The 12,970-nt window shown below is 38.6% G+C and overlaps 1 protein-coding gene across 3 annotated transcripts in view; it reads left to right on the top strand.

Annotated features, from left to right (window-relative positions):
- map4k5 (mitogen-activated protein kinase kinase kinase kinase 5) overlaps nucleotides 1-12,970 on the top strand; it is a 148,813-nt gene that overhangs the window by 7,059 nt on the left and 128,784 nt on the right. The gene's annotated exons all lie outside the window — the stretch shown is intronic.

The following is a 12,970-nucleotide window of genomic DNA, read 5'->3' as shown; positions in this document are numbered from 1 at the left end:
TGATGGTGGGTTTTCAGCAATGATAATGCTGTTGAATGTCAAGGGGCAATGGTTAGATTCTCCCTTGTTGGAAATGGTCATTATCAAGTGCTTGTGTGGCTGAAAACCCTGACTTATGCTTGGTGCAATTTCCTCTGGTAATATCTCTATACTCCTGTGTGAGACTAGATAGTTTGTTGGATTGCTTGATCATAGGGATCATCACAACCAGGTGAGATTTCTGGCATCCATACTTTCCAGCTATGCCCCAAACAGCATCTAATGCAACAAACTGCCTAACGCTCTCCAGTCCATAGCAGTTGAGACCAAAAATGCTCCATGCACCCTAACTTGTCCCAATTCCTGTTCCTTCTCCCCCATTACCCTTGTGCTCACTGCAATAAATTGTCATGAGAGATAAATTTGCCCTGGTCTGGTAACATTGTTTTTCAAAATTCTCATCATTTTCAATTCCCTTTATGTCCTTGCCAGGCCCTATTTCTGTAACCCCTTCCAGCCCCTCTGAGGTCAGCATGCTCCTTTAATCTGGCCTCTTGCACATCCTTAATTTTTTTGCTTTACTATTGCCGCAGTGCCCTCAGCTGCCCAGGCTATAAACTCTGGAATCCTGTCACTGAACACCTTTACCTCTTCTCCTTTAAGGTACTCCTTAAAACCTACCTCTTTGGCCAAGCTTTTGATCACTTGTCCTAATATCTTGTAATATGACTCAATGTCAAATTTTGTTTGGCTAATGTTCCTGTGAAGCATCTTGAGACATTTTGCCATGTTAAAGGTACTGTATAGATGCAAAATATTAGTAGTACAAAAAAATTTAACTTCCTTCAGTGTTTATAGCTCTCAAGTAGATTAGTGTGATGTGGAGAGTGGTACAACGGAATGGTACCACAAGACTAGACAAAGTGGTTCTGTTTGTGCAGTGCTTTTCAAAGGTCTTGTTGTTGAGTTGTACAAGAATGATGCTGCTGTATAAATCATTGACTGTTGAAAAATAAGTTTTCTTTTGGAAAATGTAATGCAGGATAATGAATTTGTCGCTTAACCAATGTGATAAACTGGTCTATAATTTAATTCTAAATGCAAAAGCTATGGTAACCAAGTTTACTATTGCACAACAGTTCATATTTTAATTATACTTTTGCGTCTGTGTGTGCACAAACCCCTATATTTTTCTGCTGAGACGAAGTGAGAAGAGAGAGTCTCAGTTGTACTTTTCTTCATAATTATTGTTAGCACTACTGTGCTTTCTAAAAGGCAAATAAATGGTCATTACTTCTTTCTCTTCTCCCTCACCACTTCAAAAGCAAGTGTCCTTTTGGAACATGGGTGCTTATATTGTGGCCCAAGTGAATGTTTTGAAGTGACAGCTGCTGTTGTTGAGGTTTTGAGAATTCTACATTAACTATACACTTTGTAAACCCTAAGTTTGGCCTCAGGATTTGATGTCAGAAACAATGCCGTGGATGTTTCACATGCTGTCTTGCCACATAGCATTGTATTTTGCAAATATCATTTATTTTTGCTGTAATGTTTCAAACATTTTTAAGATACAGGAAGTTTATCACACAGGTTCATGATTAAAATCAGTGCTTTAGAAATGGTTGGTTTATTTTCCCTGGTTTTGAGGTAGAGTGCAATGCTCTTGTCTAATATGATAAATTGGTAACTATGCAAGCTGTTTTGTCCTGAGCCCTCAAAAAAATAAGGTGCAAGAGTCTTGATAAGGAAAAGGGTAGGGAACATAATGAGTGGTATTTGGATTGCAGGTGGGTCATCTTATGTGTAGAATGCAAAATTTCCCCATTGTACAGAGGAAAAGATTTTTCTGAGAACTGCTGATTTGCCACCTGCAGAGATAACCTTAAAAACATTGAGTGTGCACTTCAAGATTGGGAGTGAGGCGAAGTTTTAGCTAAATGGTTAATGCATGAGTTTATCATTTTAGAGATGGCAAATAATTACAATCTGATTCATTTGTATCAAACTACATCAGACTTGTTCAAACTCTCAGGCACAAAGTAAAATTTTCTTATGTAACTTATCAAAGTACCACTGGAGTATTTGATATAACTGGGTACTATTGAATGAGGATTGGAGGGACAATAGTTAACTTTGCATCAACACCACCTTAGAGATAAGTAAGTAGAATAGATTATTGTACCTTAGCAAAGTGCTAACTACACACTGAACATTTGTTTCTTCCTGAGAAAAAAAAGCAGTGTGCTAAATGAGCTATAAGTGGAACTTTGTAATTGACAATGACAAATGGTTTACAGTTTGCTCAATCTAAACAATTATCCAATTCTGAAATGTGGGTGTTTTAAAAACAAAACAGAAATCAAACAGCCCATTAACATTCAGTATAAAATTATTAAAGCTTGCGTATAAAGGAACAACATATAATAGATAAATATGAAAATCTGTGATGAGATCCAGGCCCTCTGTGACCAGGTCGCAAACTCTCCTCTTCCAAACGACCCAGCATGGTGACCACATCTTAGTGCTTCAACCGGCTGCCCCCCCACCCAAATGCCGTCCCATGACCCACTGCCACCAAAGGCCCCACAGGGAAACCAACTCGCAGTCAATTCAAAGGAGACATCCTCAACCAATTCAATCTGAAACCCCTGCCATGGCCCCCACCCTTTCAATCCAAAAGCAATCTTCAATCAACTCCACATCCCTTGATTCTATTTACCCGTATTTGTTTCTTTTCTGCTCATATATATCCCTTCTAGCTAGTAGTGAATACAGTATGTCTGAAATCAACTGCTCTTTAAAAGAGACATGCTGTTGAAGCTTTTCGTCTTGCACTCATCAGGACAGACACAAGAATACCAAATTTCAAAGGAAACAACAATTTATATGCATGAGCAAAAGGGTCCTTCCTTATTGGTTGGCAAGTGGATTCTGGTTGAAGAGTTGTCCTGGAGAAAGCACCAGGAAACAGTTATTCCCCAAGCTTTTGTTTAAATTCAAAAAGGCAGATCAACTCTGGTCAAGGTGTTGTCATGGGGAATGCACCAGGGAGCAGTTGTCCCCCGCGCTTCTTCAATCAATTGAGAAAGGAGTAATGCCTGCATGTGTTCTTTTTGTTTGCAAAAGACAGAGTCCTATATATGAATATGTATAGCTTCTAGCAAGCATAAGTGAGCAACATTGTGAGCCTGACTGATAATTACACTAACAACCAATTTAAGATTCTTAGTATGTTTGGAATTGTTCAGTAAGTGCTATCCAATTGTAGAATCACATCTGAAGTGGGACCTATGCTCTGAGTTTTGCAAGCACAGGCTGAATACATTTAGCCTTCATATATTTCAGTGCCAGTGTGGTGCCAGATATGTGGGCTGTATAACCCAAAGACTGGTGGATAGTATCAAGCAGCACGTCACTTTAGCTGTTTGCAACAGGCAGGGTACAGACCATACATAGGGCACTGCCCTTTGCAAACAGAACATGTCCAGGCATTGTGCCTTTTTCAATTAAACAAAAGCTTGGGGAGACAACCCTGGTGTATTCCCCATGCTAACTCCTTAGCAAATCAGAGTTTACCTGTCTTGGCAATGCCTCAGCCAATCAGTGTCCACTTGCCAACCATTCAGCACCCTTTTTCTCATGCAGTGTAAATTGTTGTTCCATTTGAAATTTGGTATTCTTGCATCTGCCCTGATGAGAGCAAGACAAAAAGCTTCAACAGCATGTCTCTCTTTTGAGCAATGTTCAAGTTCTATACTATCAAGAGACTATTTGTTCTTTATAAATTTGTGGCAGTGTATGTTTGTCTAGAGATGCTGTTTTATGAAGTCTAGATCTGATATTAGCCTTGCATTATTTAGTAATGTTCTGCAGTACTACCAGAACCAGAAAACAGAGATCACTGGTTACAGAATATTGCAGCTCTTTCCTTGGGCGATTGGTGGCTTTTAAAAGACTCATTGCTGCACTTAATACTGAAGCTGGATTTTAGGCTCGTTCCTTGTGGATGCGGCAGGCCAGCTGGATGTCTTTGGACATGATTATTCGCTTGGCCTGGATGACCCACAGGATGGTGTCCTCAGAGCTCCCTCCAGATAAGCTTCGCTGACCTCCTGCAGGCCCCAACAGCCAATCTCTCGAAGCGCAAGTCAGTCTTAAAGCCTTGAGCACGCTCTTGCATCAGGTGGTGGAAGGACAGTTTGCAGATAGCTGTTAATTGAATTTCTGGTTGTGGTGGATCTCCTTTAGAGCCACAATATCAGATTAGCAATGAGCTGTCTCATTCCACCTGTTGCTGGAGTGCTCTACTGATCTGCTCTGTCAGGGATCACCCCAAGCAGTAGTTGGCTGTAACTAGGCACACTAAAACTGATGAAATGAAATACTGGAAACTACTGGCCAGGATTAGCTGATCATTAATTATTTGTCAATTTCAAAAAACCTGCTAGTTTAGTGCAAGAAACAACCATTTTAACAAAAGAGTTTGCTTTTGCATATTAATATGATCATTTACCAGAAATATTAGCGACCTTGTTCACATTTCTGTGACCCATTTGGAGTTGAGAACCACAATTTGGGAATCGCTGTGGTTGCATTAAATATTTCTCTCTGTTGAGCAACTACCTAATTTCCTTGCAAAGAATTCATAGAATCTATTTCCAGAGAAATAGAATTGCACATAATATTGTGTGAAGAAATGTTTTTCTGATCTCTCCTTGAATTACTTTTGTGAAATCTTAAATTTGTGCCACCTCATTATTGTCTCTAGAGACGCAGACAATATCACTATGTATCTTCATGATTTTGAATTTAAGGCTAACCTTCCCAGTGAGAGAAAAGCCCTGTCTTTGCAAATCTCTTCATAATTCTAACACCTCATCCCAGGTAACATCCTAGAGAATGTTGGATTTTTTCCATGTTTTTATGTTTCTTCAATAGGATATTTAAAACTGTGCACAATACGTCAGCTGTAATTCGACTAAGGTCTTGTACAAGTTCAACATCATTATCTTTTTTGTATCTAGATATATAAATACAAAGACAGTTTTGCAGGCTTATCTACTTTGTCACCTTTTATAATTGTGTGTATGCTTACCAAAGCCCATATGTTCCTGTACTCCATTTACAATCTTGTCATTTATTATATTTGTTTTCCCTGCTCCTATTTACAAGGTATATTATTATTTTTCTACAGAAACTTTAACAGCTATTCATTTGCTGCCCCTGCTAGCCTGTTTTTATCCCCTTGCATTTGCTCGCAATAGAAATCACAATTCACCATGCCTCACAATTTAGTGTGATAATCAAATGTTGTTATTGTGTCCTCCATTGCTAGATCTGTATCGTTGATGTATATGATAAATAAAACCCACCTAAAGCGATTTCCTGTGGAATACCACTTAACACATCTTTTCATTCCAAGAAACTTTTATCCCAATTATTTGATATCTACTCTCCAATTATGCATTTCTACCCATGCCATGTCCTCCTTAATGCCACTTGCTGTTTTCTTTGTCTTAGATCTGTTGTATATGCATTTTGTACCTGCATTTTTTCACATAAATCCCACATGAACTGTGCCATTACATTTCCTTTTAATGTCTGTCTTATCTTTCTGAAATCCATGATGCCTACAACTGCTTGTATTTATATGGCATCTTTAACATCATAAAATAAACTAAATTGTTTCACAAGAGATATTAGGACATGATCAAAAACCTGGTCAAAAGCAAGCTTTTAAGGAGCATATTAAAGGAGGAAAAAAAGCAGAGAGGTTTAGGGGGGGAATTCTAGAGCTTGGGGCCATGGCAGCTGAAGGCATAGCCACCAATGAAGAGCAGTTAAAAACATGGGTGCTCAAGAGACCAAAATTACAGGAATCCAGATGTCTGTGGGTTATGTGACTGGAGGAGATTAGAGATAGAAAAGGGCAAGGCCATGGAGAGATTTGATTGAAAACAAAGATCAGAATTTTAAAATCAAGGCGTTGCTTAACCAGGAGTCATTGTAGGTTAGCGAGCACAGGAATGATGGGTAACCAAGACTTGTATATGAACCTTGGTGCTTACTCCTTTTTAGTTCCTGTTATTGGTATTGTAAACCCTATAGCTCTGAAAATTGACACATTGTAAGTGCCCAGTTCAGCCCACTAGTGGCTTCTGGAATCTGATCCTGCCAATTGTTTACAATTTTGGGAAGTTGCCTAATTTGCAATATCTTTTCTAATTCCTTTGTAAGGGGTCAAAAAATATAAGAATTTTAAATTCTTCAGAGGTTTTGGCCATTAAGTAGGCTTCTTGGATCACCCAGTTGGGCACCACTTGTGCCTGCTTCACTGGATATATTGACCCAGTGAAAGATTCACAGGCTCAGGATAAGGGAAGTTCTAGCATAGTCCTGTTGCTTATCTGGCCTCCTTTTTACATTGCTATCCTTGTTAGGAGTAAGGAGTGAGCTTGCACCACCTCGCCACCCTCCTGCTCACTTCACCATCCCAGAGTGCTGCAGAAACTACCAGGAAAAGCTGAGAGCCTGTGTATCTTTGTTCCAGTGTAATGTGTAACCCTTCCAGTGCTCTCCAACTTGACCAACAGTGGGTGTGTAACGGGATAGCCATCGATTTAGATCCTGTAATTTACTAATAACCAAAGTAAGATTACCTTGCTTACAACTTCATGATTAATTGCTATCTCCCTGTTTGAAAAAGTAAGCCAAATTTGTTCCAGTTTTCTGGCACTAGTTTTCCCAATCCACAAACATTGGGAAAATGTACAGCCTGAGCCATAGCTATTTCTTCCCAAGCTCCCTCTGGATTCTAGAATGAGTTGTTGAGTCCTAGTGATTTATCTACCTTGGGTTTGACCTTGAGGTACCACATTGCTTTACGCTGGTCCCTCACTCCGTCACAAGTTTGCTTCCTTCATCTTATACCTTGATTATCCCCTTACTCCTAATGAACCGAGACAAGACATTTAAATTGCCCTTTTATAGCTTTCCTATATTTTTCCTTTTTTTAAAATCTGGAACCTTCAGACTGTTTAATGTGTCTTCCTATTCTTTCATGAAACCAAGGCCTTTTCCCCTTCCTAGAATATACTGGATTTTTATCTGTTTTAGTTGATCTACATTTCTATTTGCCAGTTTTCCTTTCAGTTAGTCTGGGCAAGTTCCAATTCTTTTTAAAAATTTGCCAAAACTTAGTTTTTTTCCTAGTTTGGTATCCTTGTTCTCGATCTTTTCATTTTTTCTATTGTTGAACTGAATCCATGTGCTTTCTTTGAAATCACCCACTAATTCTGCTTCATTATTGAAAGCAAGACCGTATAGTAATTCCTTCCTTTTTGGACTATTGACAGATTGCCTGAGAGAAAAATCCTGAACTTGCACCTCCTATTTTTCACTACAGTGCCTAGTTATTATGGCGCTGGATTAACAAGTTAGAAGTTGAGTTCAAATTCCAATATTGTGAAATTAAATTTAATAAATCTGCTCATTTGTGAGCTGGCACAAAAACATAACTAAGAAATTTGCTGGATTGTCATTGCAAACTCAAACAGTTCACTAACGTCCTTCAAAGAGGGATCCCCTTTTCCTACCAGGTCTAGCCTGCACAAGACTCCAGTCCTACATTGTGGTTGACTCCTAAAGTCCTCTGGGCAACTAAGGATGGGAGATAAAAATCAACATGGCTCATATTCCAAGAGCAAAAAATAGTAATATTTTGGGATAATCAAAGTCTCTTTTATTGGTAATACATAATTCTTTAATTTATTTACAAGTTTCATCCTTAATTTCCTTTTGCTTGGCAGTGTATAATGTACTCTCACTAGATTCCGATTTTTTTTTTGCTATTCCTTAACTACAAAAGTAGGGAGGTCATGTTGGAGTTGTATAGAACCTTAGTGAGGCCACAGCTGGAACACTGTGTGCAGTTCTGGTCGCCACATTATAGGAAGGATGTGATTGCACTGGAGGGGGTGCAGAGGAAATTCACTAGGATGTTGCCTGGGATGAAACATTTAAGCTATGAAGAAATGTTGGATAGACTTGGGTTGTTTTCGTTGGAGCAGAGAAGACTGAGGGGCGACCTGATCGCGGTGTACAAGATTATGAGGGGCATGGACAGGGTGGATAGGGAGCAGCTGTTCCCCTTAGTTGAAGGCCAGTCACAAGGGGACATGAGTTCAAGGTAAGGGGCAGGAGGTTTAGGGAGGATGTGAGAAAAAACTTTTTTACCCAGAGGGTGGTGACGGTCTGGAATGCACTGCCTGGGAGGGTGGTGGAGGCGGGTTGCCTCACATCCTTTAAAAAGTACCTGGATGAGCACTCGTCACATCATAACATTCAAGGCTATGGGCCAAGTGCTGGTAAATGGGATTAGGTAGGTAGGACAGGTGTTTCTCACGTGTCGGTGCAGACTCGATGGGCCGAAGGGCCTCTTCTGCACTGTGATTCTGTGATTATTGTAAACTGATTCTTTTTGGACCTAGGCTCTCTTAAAATCTTTGCGCACTGGTACTATGGTATTGTTTATAATTCCGCTTCCTTTTTTCTTCCCTCGTTTTCTTCTCTGTCCTGAAGATTTTAGCCCTGGTATTTTTAATTGCTAGCTGCATTCTTGTTTAATATTACGATTGTGGATTTACTATTTTAATCAATGGCCATAGTTTCCCAATTTTACATATATTTAAGTTTGCCTATTGTTTTTTGCTTTTTCATACATACCCTAATATATTTTCCATCTATACGTAATGTATGAAAAAACAAAACTAAGTATAATATCTTGACTTGTTTAAAACTTTTTTCCTTACCTCTGCATTTGAGGCTTTGCAGCCAACTCTCTTTTTCTTGTTTATCCCAGACCCAGAGCTGGAATTCGTAGCAATGTTGGCGACGAATGCCGTGAGTTAAAGTTAAACTGTTGCATGCTTCAGTTCCTCCAGCGAAATTTATGCCAGCATTTGCTGGAGAACAAATTAGAATAGGCCACACTGAAAGTAGCAGTGAATTAGAAACAACATGGCCAAAATAAAAAACTGTTATGATGTGATGCCCAGCTTGGATATTTTTAAAATAAATGTTTAAGGTTGAATTGGTAGGCAAAAATGGGGATGTTCATCATCAGAATTCAACAAACCATTCAATATCCATTCATATGGCACCCTATTTTCTAATTTCTTGGTGAAAGTTTATTTCCAAACTATTTTATGCCTTTGTTGAGTTGCAGCTTTCCATTGAAGAATGAGATGATGTACTGGTGTTGTAACATTTCTGATGTTTGTTTTTCTTTACTTGAATTTTCAATATGATTAATTAGTGAAATTAAAGGTGAATTAAGTTTTAGTTCAAGTATGGCTTGCCAACTTTGCTAACCACAGGCAAGGTGTATGAAAATAAAGCAAAACTGGCGTTGGCATTTCAGGGTTAGCAACTATCTACGCTATTTTGGAGTTCAAAAACCAGAAGTTCTGTTGGAAGTTACTAGCCAATGAAATATTAGCTGCAATGACTTAGACATCTACTGATTTGACAATATAGAAGTAATCCATTTGAGTGAAGGATTTCCACACTTTTAAGCTGGTTTCCTGGTGTTGGGTGAGAGCCAGTCCACTCTTGATTAGTATAATAAATTTGCTTCCTTATATTGAGAAGCTATATGCCATATAACACGGTTTATTGTATGCAGTTGCCTTAGTTTGCAATTTGAGTATTTCCTATGTGAATGAATGAACTTGGTGCATAATTGCAACAATTGAAATTCTAATATGTTGGCTCATGGCCCTTATTTTGATCTAAAATAGTGGATTAAAATTTTGTATGGGAAAGATCATGCAAATAGTACAAAAGTTATACTGGATACCTGGAATAAAAACTGTAGATGCTGCCGACCAGCTGAGCATTTTCTGAGAGACAAACAATTAACTTTTCAGAATAATGACCTAGCATTCTGACAAAAGGCCATCTGCCTGAAATATTAACTCTGCTTTACTCTCACCATAGATGCTGCCTGACTGGCTGAGCATTATCTGTTTTTATCCCACAAATAGCAATTTGCTGAATGAAACTTGATCATTTTTGGTATTGATTAAGACTGGAATATTATGTTTTATACTGGGAAGATTCTTTTTCTTGAATAGTCCCATGGGATCATTTTATCCTGAATGAACTTGAACAGGGCTTCAAATTTTGCTCAAAGGGTAGCACTCCATGATGCTATTCATCCTTCACACCCACTAGGGAGCTGACCTGGATTTTGTCCTTAAACTTGGATTTGGGATTGGCAGCCATCACCACCAGACTTGGTAAGGCGGGAGTAGTCAATCTAGCAAAATGAAGTATACAGGCTAATTTTATTGCATTTAGCGTAGCAACATTACTGCATCAAAAGATGCAAACCTGCCATGCCCACTGAGAAAAAGACTGCATGTCATTTGTAATCTGAATCATTAACCTGCAGCATTATTAAATAGTTAAAATGTTGAAGTGCAAATGAGATGAATGACCAGCTAATCTGTTTTTGGTGTTGTTGGTTGAAGGAAGATTACTGCCCAGGCTAACCCTGCTCCTCTTTGAAAAGTGCCAAGAATTCATCTATTTCTGTCTGATATAGATGGCTGCTTAATACCATATCTGAGCCAAAAGGTGGCATCTATGACGGTGCAGATCTTTTAATAATCGAGTGGTTACTTTGTTTGCATGCTTAAATCTTGGAGTGGCAATTGAATACACAAATGTTTGACATTGATATGGTGAGCTAAAATGATACAAGGACTAATTACACACAAAGATAAAGAATGGCAATCGAGAAGTAACATTGCAACAGTGTAAAATTTGATTGTGATTTATCTGGGAATTTTCAAAAATTTGAATTTTATTCATTTGTTCAACTCCTTGTATAGTAGGAAATTACAACTGATTTAAAGGTGGGGGAAGGAGAAAGGCAACCCATGAGCACCTGCTGTTTGAAGTACTTTATCATAATGACTCCTTTCCCTTATCCCAAAGTATAAGTTGCATCATTGACTCCTTTTCCTTTGTGTTTAGTGTGTAGTGAATTAATGGATGGAGAATTAGAGGAGAGAGAGTTATAAGTTAGTGAATTGGGGACTATTTTCCAGTGGCTCTGGATAGAGTCAGAGAAGCTGGAAGATGTTAATGGAATGTTTCATTTCAAGAATGAAAGATATGTGCCGTGAAGGTGGATGATCTGTTCAAGGGAATTGCATCACAGCCAAATCAAAAGATAAATGGGTGAAGGTTGAAGATGCCATTGGTATGAAGAGAGAATTCCATGCGTAAAGAGGAAAGAGGCCTGGGAAGCTCTGATGTAATGGCAAAAGTGAAAAAATAAGCTACCAACTCTAGTACAGATAGAGCAATTTGAGGAAATTAAATAGCTAGGAACATGACTCTAAGAAACCAGTTGATGCTGTCATTAATTTCTTCAAAATGGCTACTAAGTAGTCAAATATTATCATAAAAAGTCAGAATATTCACAGGTTTCAGAGACCCTAAAAACCTGCATAAAGCTACTAAAGAAAAAGGTGAGCATAGGAGAGGGGATTGTTCTCCAGTGTATATACACATTACCATAAATGCTTCAAAATAACAGGAACAGAGCTACCTGTTTTGAGTTGGAGAGTTTGTCAGTCGGCCCACACTTTTGGTTTCTGAACTTGAATTAAAGTAAGCAACATTTAAGACTTTCCATTGGATATGTTGCCATGTAAGGAATTAATTAGGTTTCTGTGTTTACTTTTGGTTATTCCATGTCAAGCTAAGAAAAATCTGTTGCACTCATGTGGTTCTTTGTATGCTGACTAACAGGACTTTGGAGAGTGAGGTAATGCAAATATTTTCCTCCAAATGCATTGTACTACAAAGGAACACACATGTTTGGGTGGAATAAGTAGAAACAGATAATGAATTAACAGCTGCCTTCAAACAATAGTCAAAAATGTTCATGTAGTTTTATCAAGGGCACACTTTTGAAATGCCTACTCCAGCTCCTTAGCCCTATCTTCCTATTTACTTTTTAAAATTAGCAGTAATGGATTTTGTGTAGCATTGCTTGCATTTCATGCTGGTTTGAGATGAGAAGTGCACAAATGGGAACTCTTCTGTGCCCGTCTTGAAACAGCTGGGCAATGTGTTCATGGTTGGTTCTTTGAAGGAGTAATCATCTTTTATTCTGAAATCTGATGGAAGGGGCACAGGCAGACATTTGTACTTCAAAGTGCCTGAAATAGATTGCCATCTTAGAGTTCAAGTATTGTGTACAGCTTTGATCACCAAACTTTGGAAGGATATAAAAACTAATGGAATAGATTCAGTGTAAATTTCTATATGATTAATGAAATCATGAAGAAAGCTAATTAGAATTGCTTGAACAGAGAAGATTAGAATAGCTGAACCTTAAAGCATAAAAGAAGGCTGTTTAGACCAATGTACCTGCCTCAACTTGCTGAAAGCTATGTGCCTAGTGTTATTTCCTGTCCTTTCCCCGTACCCTTTTTAGATTTTTCTTTTTTAAATAGCAAACGGATTCACGTTTGAAACTTATTGGATCTGATTTTCACCTGGAAAACTAATGGCAAGTTCCTCTCAGTCTGTCGTCCAAATTCTGCAGTGCTCTTTATTTGGCATCTGGGATCTCTGAAGAGGCCAAGCTTATCAAATGGCAGAGCAAGCACAAGGGGCTGAATAGCCTACTCCTCATTCTTGTGTTGTGTTCAAATGGGTGTATTTCCTAATCAATCAGCCTGAAGAATCCCTAGGAAAATGCACTTGGTTGTATCCCACCAATCTAGAGAACAAACTCTATCTCTAGCCAGTGTCAGCCATGGCTGAGTTGGTAGCACTGTCACCTTGAGTCAGAAGGTTGTAGGTTGAAGTGCTTTTTTAGGATGAGCACAAAAATCAAGGCTGTCCCTCTAGTGCAGTACTGAGGGAATGTTGCATTGTTGATATCTTTCGGATGAGACATTAAACC

The sequence above is a fragment of the Cetorhinus maximus genome, chromosome 18 (genome assembly GCF_964194155.1).
Source record: "Cetorhinus maximus chromosome 18, sCetMax3.hap1.1, whole genome shotgun sequence".
NCBI lineage: Eukaryota > Metazoa > Chordata > Chondrichthyes > Lamniformes > Cetorhinidae > Cetorhinus > Cetorhinus maximus.
The sequence above is the reverse complement of the archived record's forward strand: the minus strand, read 5'-3'. Positions and strand labels throughout refer to the sequence as shown.